The sequence below is a fragment of the Lontra canadensis genome, unplaced genomic scaffold (assembly GCF_010015895.1).
Source record: "Lontra canadensis isolate GAN:19392208 unplaced genomic scaffold, GSC_riverotter_1.0 scaffold61, whole genome shotgun sequence".
NCBI classification, from domain to species: domain Eukaryota; kingdom Metazoa; phylum Chordata; class Mammalia; order Carnivora; family Mustelidae; genus Lontra; species Lontra canadensis.
The window spans coordinates 790,660-802,690 of NW_022631055.1; the positions used below are offsets into that span (position 1 = coordinate 790,660).

Here is a 12,031-nt window from a genome sequence, read left to right on the forward strand (position 1 = left end):
AGTGTTTTGAATTTTCTCAAGAGCTTAAACAAATCAAATAAAGGTTCTGAGAAGTGGGTAAAACTACCTGCTAATTACTCAGTGTAGTTCTCAAGTTAGGAAAGAAGAATCAGTGAAGATTCAAGTTCAGACCACGTCTTTGTACTTGATTTGGAGAGCTACATTTACAAATTTTTCTTAAAAATGACACATCATTGGTATGTCAATTCCACTACTCAGCAGAAAGAAAACACCACTTTCCCTTAAAGGAGAAGAAATAATTTCTCTTTGCTGTGACAGTTAAGTGAACCTCTTATCCACAAAGATCACAACTGAGTAACAGCAGTTGCTGAAAATTCATACTTAAGTGTGGCTTGCTCATTGACTGATTGTAAATATTTATACCAAATATTATTAGGATGAAATGGTGAAGACTGTTATGGGACTTCCCTAGCTCTTCTGCTGAGAGACTCAAGTAACAGTGACACTCTCCCCCCAGCACTACCTGCAATCCCCACATAGCACTCGGGATGAAAATCAGTCACCTAGGGAAAAAGAAAAAAAAAAAAAAATGAAGTGAACACCTGTTAGGCCAGGACCGTATTCACACATTTGTGGAGAAAAAAAGCAAGATAGGGCAAACAGCTGAGCCATAATCTTCTCTTCCAGGAATCTCCTCTTACCCTGGGAGTCAGGAGCAACTGTAAGAAGAATGGGGGGACAGGAAAAAAGATGTAGAATGGAACTGGAAAGGAGAGTAAAGGAGAGAAAGGCGCTTTAAGGGCAATGAGCAAGTGTAGACTACACTAATTGAAAATATGTTCTACTGAAGTATCTCATCCAACAGTATTACAATTACCAACTTTCCACTTATGTTCATACACGTAAATGCATATTTTCCTCAAAAAAGAACCTTATGAAGAAAAAAAAAGGAAGGGTGACTCTGAACAAATCAGTTTAGCTGTTTTTACAAAATTGGCTAGTGGAGGCTTTACATTTGCGATTCAGTTGTGTAATATTTTTTTTTTTAAGATTTTAGGTATTTATTCGACAGACAGAGATCACAAGTAGGCAGAGAGGCAGGCAGAGAGAGAGGAGGAAGCAGGCTCCCTGCTGAGCAGAGAGCCCAATGTGGGACTCGATCCCAGGACCCTGAGATCATGACCTGAGCTGAAGGCAGAGGCTTTAACCCACTGAGCCACCCAGGTGCCCCTGTGTAATATGTTTTTGAGAATCTTCTGTACGCTTTGTGTGATAGACCAGTGCTTCTCAAACTTCAATGCAACATGAATTACCTGGGGAGCCCATTAAAATGAAGATTTGGATTCAGTAGGTGTGGGATGAGACCTGAGATTTCACATTTCTATAAAGCCTCCAGATTTTGTGGATATATATACAGAACCTGTCTTCCAGTAGTTGAAAGTTTGTGCTCCCCACTAGGAAGCTGGTATGTCTAGTGATTCTTCGTCCTCTATTTTCTGCCTTTAGCAAAATGTGGTATAATTTGGATAATTTGCATGTGGTGAGTTTTGTTTGTTCATTTTTCAAAAAGATCTTTTTCTCCTCTGGTCAGTACTCATTTTCTCCCATGTAAATTCCATTGTTATAGCTACAGCTGTAATACATAGATATTTCCTTTGCTTACTAATTAACAGAATTTTCTCCTGTAGTGGAATGTTTTTATGCTTGAATGCTCAGGAGGATCCCGGAAAGTAATCTTTGGCAGCAAAGTGTGGCAGAAACCCCAGGAAACTCAGCAAGAGACAAAGGTTCCCATCTGGGTCTTCCCCTAAGTGACTCTGACTGTATTAAGCCGGTTAGCCTCTCTGGGCCTCAGTTTTCTCAGCTGTTAAAATTAAGAAGTTGTCTTTCCCAGCTCTTACTCAAAACAATTTTAAAGGAATGAGAGAGAAATTAAGAGAGAGGTAAAGAGAGTGCACTTTGTCTAGGTTATAAGCTTTCGAAGTATGGTAGCTTTGTGACTCTTGATACGGGCCTGGCCTTTAAACTGCTTGTATCGATAGGAGTCCTTCTTTGCCTTTCAGATGGTATTTTTACCAGGAAAACATACCAGAACAAGTTAAAATCTGCCCTGGGAAGAATGCAGGTGCATTCTGTGATTATAATAGCATTAATTACTCGGAAACAAACAAACAAAAAAAACCAGCGAGTTCTAAAGACGTGAAGCTTTATTGACAAAACAGTTCACACCTAGTACTGGTTGTTTAAGTCTGGACCAAATCACTGAAGCTTTAAAGCTTGATCACGGCAGTCTTTTCTGCAGGCACTGACAGGGGTAATTATTGTGGTTCATGTCATAGCCCAGGACTCCATTTCAATCCCAGCAAAGAAAGAGGTTATTTTTATTTTGGTGCACAGTAAATATACTTTTTTGCATGTATTAATATAAACTGCTTTAATATGTAAAGGTGCCAACACTAAACTTTAAAAGGCTCTGTACTATTTTCTTGATTCTGAATTAAGGTTTCCTGCCTTCCTAAGTACCTTTCAGCAAAGAGCAATCTGTTTAAGTTCTACAAGTCTGTTCATTTCACATTTGGGGATATTTGCAACCTCAGACTCAAACTAGGTTTACAACCAAAGTAACCAGTCTTTCCTGAGTGTATGCATTATTATCCATCACATAGAAACCATAAGGAAGTCTACACGCTAGTTATTTGTGGCCACAGAACAAATTACCCTAAAACTCAGCGGCTTGAAACAACAAACCCTTATTATCTCACATTTTTTCTGGGTCAGGAATTGAGATGTGGCTTAGCTGGATCCCCTGGCTTTGGGTCTTTCACAAGGCTGACGTCATCTCTAGGCTTCACTGGGAAAGATCCACTTCCCAGCTCCCTCACTAGTGGTTGTTGGCAGGATTTACTTCCTGCCTCTATTGGTCATGAGTCCTTCCTCCTTCAACTCCTTGCCACATATAACTAACTCTCCATAGGCCATCTTACAGCACGGCAGTCTTCTTCATCAGAGTAAGCAATTGAGGGGGCAAGAGAGAGAATGCTACTAAGACTGAAGTCACAGTCTTTTGTGACATAATCAATGAAAGTGACAACCCAGCTCTTTTGCCATATTCCGTTCATTAGAAACAAGTCACAAGATCCAGTCCACATTCAACGGTATGAATGCCAGAAGTCTGGCATCCTTGGGAGCCATGTCAGAAGCTGCCTACCACAATCTGTAATGAAAACTCCCCCTCCATTGATTCCAGCCCAAACATTTAGAGTTAAATCTAGAACTTTGAACAGTTTTGAAAAGCAGAATAGGAGTTAAAAAACAAAATGCACCCACCTCCCCAGCAGTGCAAGAGACTAGATGACTCGTTCAGATACATAGCCTGATGGGTGTGGTTGAAATAGGCAGAGTACCATGTAAGAACCTTGCTCTTCTGACAGCTCCTTCTGAATGAATGCACCCTTCTCTCCTTCGTGGAGTTGGAACTTCTAAAACACTACCAGTCTTCTCCAAAACCACTCCTAACTAATTACGACTATGTCCTTTGATTCTGAAACTCCATAATTAAAAACCCCTTTAATCTACTGTATAAATAAACAATATCCATGAAACAAAAACTTTACAAGCAAACAGAACAACTACCTTTATTCTTGCAGATTAGCATATACCTATAGGTCTGTTATATAGAATAAATTTAATAAAAATTCTTCTTGCTTCATGTTAACTTTTGTCCTAGACATCTGTGATATTTGTGTGTTTGTTGGGGAGTCATGGAAAATGTTCTCCATCTCTCCCATAGAAACCTCTGTTCTGTTTTGGTCACATTTTTCCTTCTTTAGCCTAGTCAAAAACCCATGCCTTGAACTGTCATTTTTATGTTTACACTTGTTTACATCTTTTTCTTTTGCCTCAAATGTCTACTAGGAGACATGTGCTGAGCATAACCTAAGTTACAGTAAATAGGTTACATAAGACTTAGAAATTCAGAAGCCATAAAATCCAACATGGATTTTCTTAGGACTCTAAGGAGTAGGTATCTTGATTAAGAGACATGAATAGTGGCTTGTTTTTCAACAAGGAGACAATAATGAGTAGAAGATCCCTCTAAGGGAAAGAAGAAAAGAGAAAAGATGTATGAGCAAAAACAGAAAAATCAGTGAAGATGGAAACCAAAAAAATTGAACATATAGGAGAATGTGTAAAATCAAATGGCGGCAGGTAGAGAAAGCCACCAGCCACATCCAATCTCTTCTAAAAAAAATATTCTAGTAGCTAAATTGTAAATTAACCAGATGGAAAGAATAGATAAAGGGCTAATGCAGTTATTAAAAGGAGTAATTAAAATCCAAAGGAAGTTTTTTTTTTCCTTAAAATGAAATGTTGTTAAATTGCCTTTTGAAGTGCATGTTACAGCTCTGTGTGGAATGCAGTATGGATCTCTTTGGTTCACTCTCCCCAGCATTAGTTTCCAGATTTGCCCATGTGTCTCTGATACCAATAATAAAAGCCTCTGTGGGCCTACTGAGTAGGCTAGGATAAATGAGTGCCTCAGCTTCCAGGTAGAGGCCAGCGTCTGGCCTCAGGCCTGGAGCATCCTGGGGAGCTGGGTCTGGTCCACGGAGCAGGCAGTAAGAGCTGGGGAAGCCTTCAAGGGGGCTGCCAGTCAGATCTGGTTCCCCAGATCTGACTGGCAGCCCCGGTTCCCCTTACCGTGAAGTCCAGAGAAGGAAAAAAAAAAAAAAAACAGTATTACATTCATAAGATTTCTTCATATTCAACCATCCATTTGCTAATACATTCTCTTGACATAAGTAGCCCCACTAAATTCCTCTTTCCTCATCACTAACTCTAAAATGACAGCTTAAGGATTATCCTTTCTTCCATTTACCATGAAACACAGCTCTAAACCAGTTTGTTGTAGGTTTCTGAGCTTAACCACATAGCTCACACTGAGTGGATAATCAATCATTCTATGACTAAATCCATCTGGAACAAATTTGAAGAAGTGGCCATGTAGGGGTTTTTTTGTTGTGTGTTGTTTTTTTTTTTTAAATTAAACTGAAACCAGAGTTGATCTCTTTTTTTCAAAGGTTTAAAAGAAAAAAATTATAAAACTCAGCAATGACTTTTTTCCCCCAGAACTTATGCATGCTCTCTGAGCAAAACTGGTTCTATCCTGCCCCCATTTTGCATTTCATTTAGTATTTCAGAGGGATAGTTCTTGAATGCTTTGGAGGAAATCCGCTTCTCAAAGAATGAGGTCACAATCCCTCCTTGGGTAGAAGGAAAGGGGGACGTTGTGTGGTCAGTTGTCGCCACAAGTTCATGCTGATCTTAAATCCCCAAACATGCAGGACTCAACTGAGGGAATATGGAACTAAAAAAAGCCTATTTCTGGCCATTCTTGCTGGATCCACTACTTTAAAAGATCATTTAAATATCAGGAGCCTTGGCTTTAAAGAACTCCACCTTTCCCTCTCCAGACCCCAAGTTGTTCATGTAAATTTAGGATATATTTTCTCATGTATACTCTGACATCTGCACCATTCATGCATTCGTTTGTTAAATTTTTAGTCATTTTTCATCAACTCATGCATCCGTGTATTCACTTAATATGTATCCAAACTGTACTAGATGCCTAGACATATCCCCTTTCTTGCAAGGACTTTTCAGGCATAAGGTAAGGTTGGATTTTAAAAAAATTAAATATACAAATAATCAGCTTAACAATTCAGGTCAACAAAACTTTAGTTGAGGGGCTCCTGCGTGGCTCAGCCGGTTAAGCGGTTGCCTTCAGCTCAGGTCGTGATCTCAGGGTCCTGGGATGGAGTCCTACATTGGGCTCCCTGCTCAGCGGAGAGCCTGCTTCTCCCTCTCCGTCTGCCTGCCGTTCTGCCTACTTGTGCTCTCTATCTGTCTGTCAAATAAATAAATAAAATCTAAAAAAAAAAAAAAAAACTTTAGTCGAGAGCCTCAGTCCCCATGGAGTCAATGGTAAAAGCAGTGGTGGGAGTCCAGAGGAGGGATTGCTTGCTACATTCAAGGGCCATAACGGGTTTTTCAGAGGCAGTGGATGTAATCTGGATCATGAAGGATGAGCTGTATATAAATAATCCTGAGAAGAGAAAAGGCAGGCTTTGCTGGGTAGATGCCCTATATGCAGAATAATGCTTAGGGAAAGGGGGGAATAGTTTGTACGAATCCTGAATTCTTGGTTAAGCCATTTAGATTTAGTAATGTCATAACTTGTGAAAAGATTTTGAGCAAAGAGTGACATAATGAAAATGCTACCTCCAAAAATTGTAGGATGAGAGAGGAAAAATAAGTGTACACATATGGTTAAATGTGTTAAATCATTTTAATAGGGCTGGGATGGGACATGGGGGCAGATCTGACTTCTTGTAAAGTGACTAAGTTCCTCAGAAAAGAGTTACATTAACTTTCAAGTACTGTACATAAAATAACAATTCTAATAAGCATAAAAAGAGTTTGATCCACAAGGACTATTTTCAGGATCATAAAAATTTGTTTAAAGTCATTTCTAACAGACACCTATTTTGCAAATAAGTGATGAGTCAGATTCTGAGTCGAAGACGATTCTAAACAAGTTCCACTCCAAGTAGGATAAACAGTTTATAATATTGTTTAGCAATGTATTTATTCATAGATATTATAAAGGTAAACATAAAATAGTCAATTAATAATATTTAGGTGTAATTTCAGCTCCTATGAAATAACCAATTAGGAGCTAAACAAGCCCTTAAGTGATCTTACGGACAATCAGCTTTTCTGCCTCGTGTTCACATCCATTAAACTGTAGAATGGTCATTAGTCATAATATATGGCAGAAGGAATATAGAGTAAGTCTCTAACCATAAACTATGTCTGAACATAGACCTTTAACAGGGATTGCTTTTATTTCTAATATGGTTAAGGCTGTGATGCTGTGAAATGCAATGAACGTAACCTAGGCAGAGTCATGCCCTGATTATAACGAGGTTTACAATTACAGGAAATTATGACAAGAGGTAATTACAAAGGCCCACTTGCCCCAGTAAGTCCCCTACCGTCCATTTTGCATATAAGCATGAACCAAGGAAAAATCTGGTTACAAATAGAGGAGAGCAAAAAGTTCTCCCAACATGGCTAGGGGAAATGCATTTCCTAGTTAACAGTTACTTAATTAGAAATGAGAATTTTAAAAAAATGAGAATTTAAATGGAGTACAAAAAGGGGAGGAGGGCTTTAGAAGGGCTGTTTGGGAGTAGAGCTGGACGGCTAAGCTGATAAAGCAAGAACTTAAAAACATAAGAATATATAGTTTACCTTATGAAATAATCCAAAGAATTTTAACTGGATTTAGATCTCACTTCACTAAGTCATGATAGTGTGTGTGTGTGTGTGTGTGTGTGTGTGTGTGTGTGTGTTTAAGACTTATCCACAGCTAGAATTTTGCAAAGGTAAAACACCTGTTCTGTTCATTGATCTATTTAAGTTTCAATTCTAAAACACTCCATAAGCAGTAGTAATGCCTATACTTCTCCTTAAAAGTGGGATCTTCTGGGGATGATGTGTTAGTTGCCTAGATTTACTTTATTGTTTTATGCTGGATTTGGGAATAGAATGGGGAAAAGAAATTTTAACACTTGCTTTTTTAATTACAGTTTGGGAGATGGCACAAGACCACTAAATATCCTTATAGCTGTAGGACTACTCAAGAAGCCTAAGTAACTATTGTGTGCAAAGCACAGTAGGTGCTGAGAATACAAAGATAAAAATGCTTATAATGCCCACCCTGAAAAGCTCACAGTCTAAGAGGGAGGGGACAGTAATTACAATGTGACATTTTGAGTTTCATTTTAAAGACTTCCCAGAGAAGGTGACACCAGGCTTCATTCTAAGGAGGTTGTGGGAATTAGCCTTTAACAAATGAAGGAAGGGAAGGACGAAGGAAAAAGAATGTTCCATGCAGAGAGAATAGCCCTTGTGAAAGTCCTAAGGAAAAGACAGAAGTGAGTAAGTGTTCTGTATGATTCAGTGTGTAGTACATGGTGGTAAGCAAGGATCAAATCATGAAGGGCCTTGCATATCACATTTAGAAAGTTTGGATTTCATCCTGAAGATACTGGAAAATGACATAATGAGTTTTCATCTGCACCAAGTGAAAGATGTCCTATACAAACATGAAACTTCTGCAAATCTAAATGAAGTCCACTCTCTTTGGTCAAAGAGGAGGGAAACACATCATTTACTTTCAAAACATTTCTGAATCCTAACTTTGTTAGTCCAGTTAGATAATTTCATTGTAGGTAATTAGGACAGGTTTTATTCTCTACTTAGTGCTACAGAGACAAATTAAGTATGAATTTTATTCTAAAAATAGCATAGATCACATTTTTAACCAAACAAAATGCAGTGGGGAAAATATCTTAGCTCAAAGAAAAGTTTAAAACATCAGCAATAAAATTCACTCAGCATTTAGTGCATTGTTCTAGGTCATTATGATTTTATCCACCCAGAATATAACTATAATTCTTAAAGGATTTTTACTACTTGAGGTTTGTTCCATCTTAAAGCTCGTACTAAAACTTATTGGAAGACTAATTTGAAAGCAAAATTCAACTCAGCCTTTGTAGAAGCTACAAGAAGTTCTACACACTCACCTTATTTGGCATGGCATTCCTTAGTCTTGTAAAAAAATATAATAACAATTGTATAAATATTATGGAAGCATTGAGTGTTATTTATTATGCTTTGCCATATTGTAATTTAACGGTGCTAGAATTTATGCATCAGACCCAATGGAGAGCTCAGTTGGTACCTTCAACAAATTGCGGCCATAAAATTTATATAGGCCACTGATGTGTACCTAGGGTTATTCAGCAGCTGGTTTCCTAATGAAGAATGCCAGAAATCGGTAGTTGGAGCAAAATGTGTTTAGGACCCTGAACCAGATAAAGTGCCAAGGGCACACCTTCACTCTTAACATGGCTCTAGTTAAGGAGGTGGTTGGGAGCAGCTATTCAAGACCTATCCAAGGCGGCTGACTTTCTAGAGAGAGCAAATTTGTCGCTACTGCTCTTTCTTAACAAGAAAATAGCTGTCCCAAAGTCAGCTGGACAAGCTGCTTTCTGTAGCGATCTTACATTGACCAAAGGAAGTTAGGAAAAGAAGCACAAAGATTCCTTTTCAATGTTCAGCTCGGGCCCACCTTCTTTGCGCTTCTATGATCTTCCTGTGTACCCTTTGGGAGCTCAGCAGGGTGCTTTTGCCATCTTTATCTTCCACTCTGTTTTGGGGAGACCCCAGCTCATTCAAAAAGTCAGACATCGATGTTTTCATCTTAGAGTCTTGTCCTTATGAATAAACAACCAGAAATACTTGTCCTAACTTTAAATGTAGTTATTTCCACTACATTCGAAAACACTCCCCATCTGTCCTTTAGTTCTGATTTCTAACTTCATCACTGCCTTGAAAGATGATGACCATAATGTCCTTGACATAGCCAATATAATAAAAATTGCTGCTGAAATTTGTATCTTCATAGCTTTTTCATAGTTGGAACTTGTTCACACAAAAGTTCTTTCTCAGAGTTCCTATAGGTTCTAATTAGAGCTCCAATTAAGCTATGTTTGCCAAGTAGTCTTTATAAACGTTAATATTCCATTGCTATGAAGGGGGTCCTATAGTATTAACTGTCCTTTCATATGGCAAAATATTATGAAATGCAAAAGATGCTACATTTTTCTTTTTGCCTTGTCATATCTCTTTTGTTTGAATGTTTGCAACTTCCCTAATAAGAAATAGCTTTTAAAAAGAAAGGCTGATTTGGCCTATTCTCCTATCTGTTCATCTGGAATACACCAAAGGAAGGGAAGTCAGTCAAAGCTGTGATGTCCTTCCCGGTTGGATTTCAGTCATAACAGACCACATTCAAAATATGACACTGGGCAAGGAAGCGAAGATGAGATGGTAATTACATACAAATGAATAGCAAATTATACTGAAAGACCTGACTTTCTGCAGTGTTTTGCTTCCTTCGCTCTGCAGACAGCAGTAATACCAACCTGATGTACACCGACTTATAGCCATTTCACAATGTGTTAAGTACAATTTCTCGAGCACTTAGTGTCAAGCAGGTACCATTTGAGAGGTGTCTTATTTCAGTTAGTAGTCACAATAATATTATGAAATTGATATTATCTCTTCTTTACAGACTTTGTCAATACAACTTGGAAAGGTTAAAGAACTTGCCCTGAACAGACACCTAAAATGTGGTGTTGCTTGGGTTTGAACTGAGATCAATGATGCTAAAGCCTGTGATCTTCCCACTCTTCTGTCTCAGTTACAGTTCACAGAATTCTGTCAGTGAGTTGCAGAAGAAAAAAAAAAGTGATTCTGTGGTTCTCAGACTTTCTAAAAAGATCGACAAGTCTTCCCATCGATTCTTGGTATAATAAATTCTTGGTGTAATAAGGTTAAAAAAAAGGTAGCACAAGAAACTAAAGAAATGATCTCAAGTAAAAAAATTTAGAATTTTAAAATTGTGTGCAGTGAGAAAATAGTATGATTGTTGTAGTTCTGAAAGAGATCCCTACACCTCTCTGGCCACCTCACAGTCATCCCCTTTAACCACACACATGCCTGAAGCCAAAGATTTTAATTTAAAGGTTTCCAAAAACAAATTATTACATTTCTAGGGAAAAATAATTCCAGGCTAATTTTAAAATTAACAATATGAATTGCTCAATTTTTCCATTTTCTTCTAAACTGAAAACTTGGAATATGATAGATTCTACGGATATGCTCTGTGCAATAACCATTATATGTGTGTGTGTGTGTGTGTGTGTGTGTGTGTGTGTGTGTGTGTGTCAGATCTAAGAACATAGTCTTTTTTTTCTTCTATGTTTATGCATGCTAAGAAATGCCCTTAAAGACTGACTTAGTTTGGCATTTACTTTAACATATCAACTGTATAACTGGCACAGGTCCATCTTCCTTTGTATTCTACAGACATAGAAACTGTGTACAGGGCATGTTTCCCCATGAGATTTTTTTCTAGTTTATGCTGCCAAACAGGCTTTAAGCAACTCTAAATTCCTGAAAGTTTGTAACTTTACAGGTACACAGTAGTGCATTTAAACACTGAAGAGAACTTTCTATTTATCCCACTCTACTAACAAAGCCATTTAATCCTGAAAGATGAGTCCATTTTTAGACCCTCTTTTGATTCTACAGATCAGAAACCACTGTTGAAAAATGAAAAAGAAGGGGTGCCTGGGTGGCTCAGTCGTTAAGCATCTGCCTTGGGCTCTAATCATGATCCCAGGGTCCTGCTCAGCGGGGGGCCCGCTTCTCCCTCTCCCACTCCTCCTCCTTGTGTTTCCTCTCTCCCTGTGTCTCTCTCCATCAAATAAATAAATAAAATCTTTAAAAAAAAAAAAAAAGAAAAGAAAAGAAAAAGAAGGGAAGAAGAAACAGAGACATATGATCATGGTCCCCAAAAGGCAAGAGCATGTTTTTCAGGTTTCCCAGGATCCAGTATTTTAAGGTAGAGAGGGAAGAAGAGGTAGGAGCTAGAAAATGAGTATTTTTTACAACAGTATTCAGGAATTCAGTAAAATGAGCTTTAATTTCAGATTTTGAAAACTGAAAGAGATCTCAGAGAATATACAGTCCACGAATTTGTGAGTCATCCTTATGCAGGGGCCATATTAATCTTCTCTGTATCATTCCAATTCTAGTACATGTGCTGCTGAAATGAGCACAGAGAATGTAGAGTCCAAACATAATTTTGTCTCTGATGTAAATGTAAGGTAAAATGCCCCCAATTCACTTAAAAATCCAAAGACTATTTTATATGTTAGCTTGAGAAATCTTTAAGATTGAAACACTCACAGGGTCAATAGTTTCATTGAACAGTATTTTCTTTAGTTCCCTATTGCCTTTAGGTACTCCTTGAACTCATAGGACTTATTTGAATGGTATTACCTCACAACGCTGAAAGTGTTTTAACATAGACAGGTGGGGAATATCCCATAGCCTACATATGTCAAACACAATTTATCAGCAAATTAAA

The 12,031-nt window shown here is 38.0% G+C and overlaps 1 protein-coding gene and 1 non-coding gene across 4 annotated transcripts in view; one reads left to right on the top strand and one right to left on the bottom strand.

Annotated features, from left to right (window-relative positions):
- Positions 1-12,031, top strand: part of EFEMP1 (EGF containing fibulin extracellular matrix protein 1) — a 59,691-nt gene that overhangs the window by 18,266 nt on the left and 29,394 nt on the right. The window lies entirely within an intron of this gene.
- LOC116879597 lies at positions 11,614-11,720 on the bottom strand. Its single transcript, XR_004385064.1, has one exon. It is a non-coding gene; the product is annotated as a U6 spliceosomal RNA (small nuclear RNA).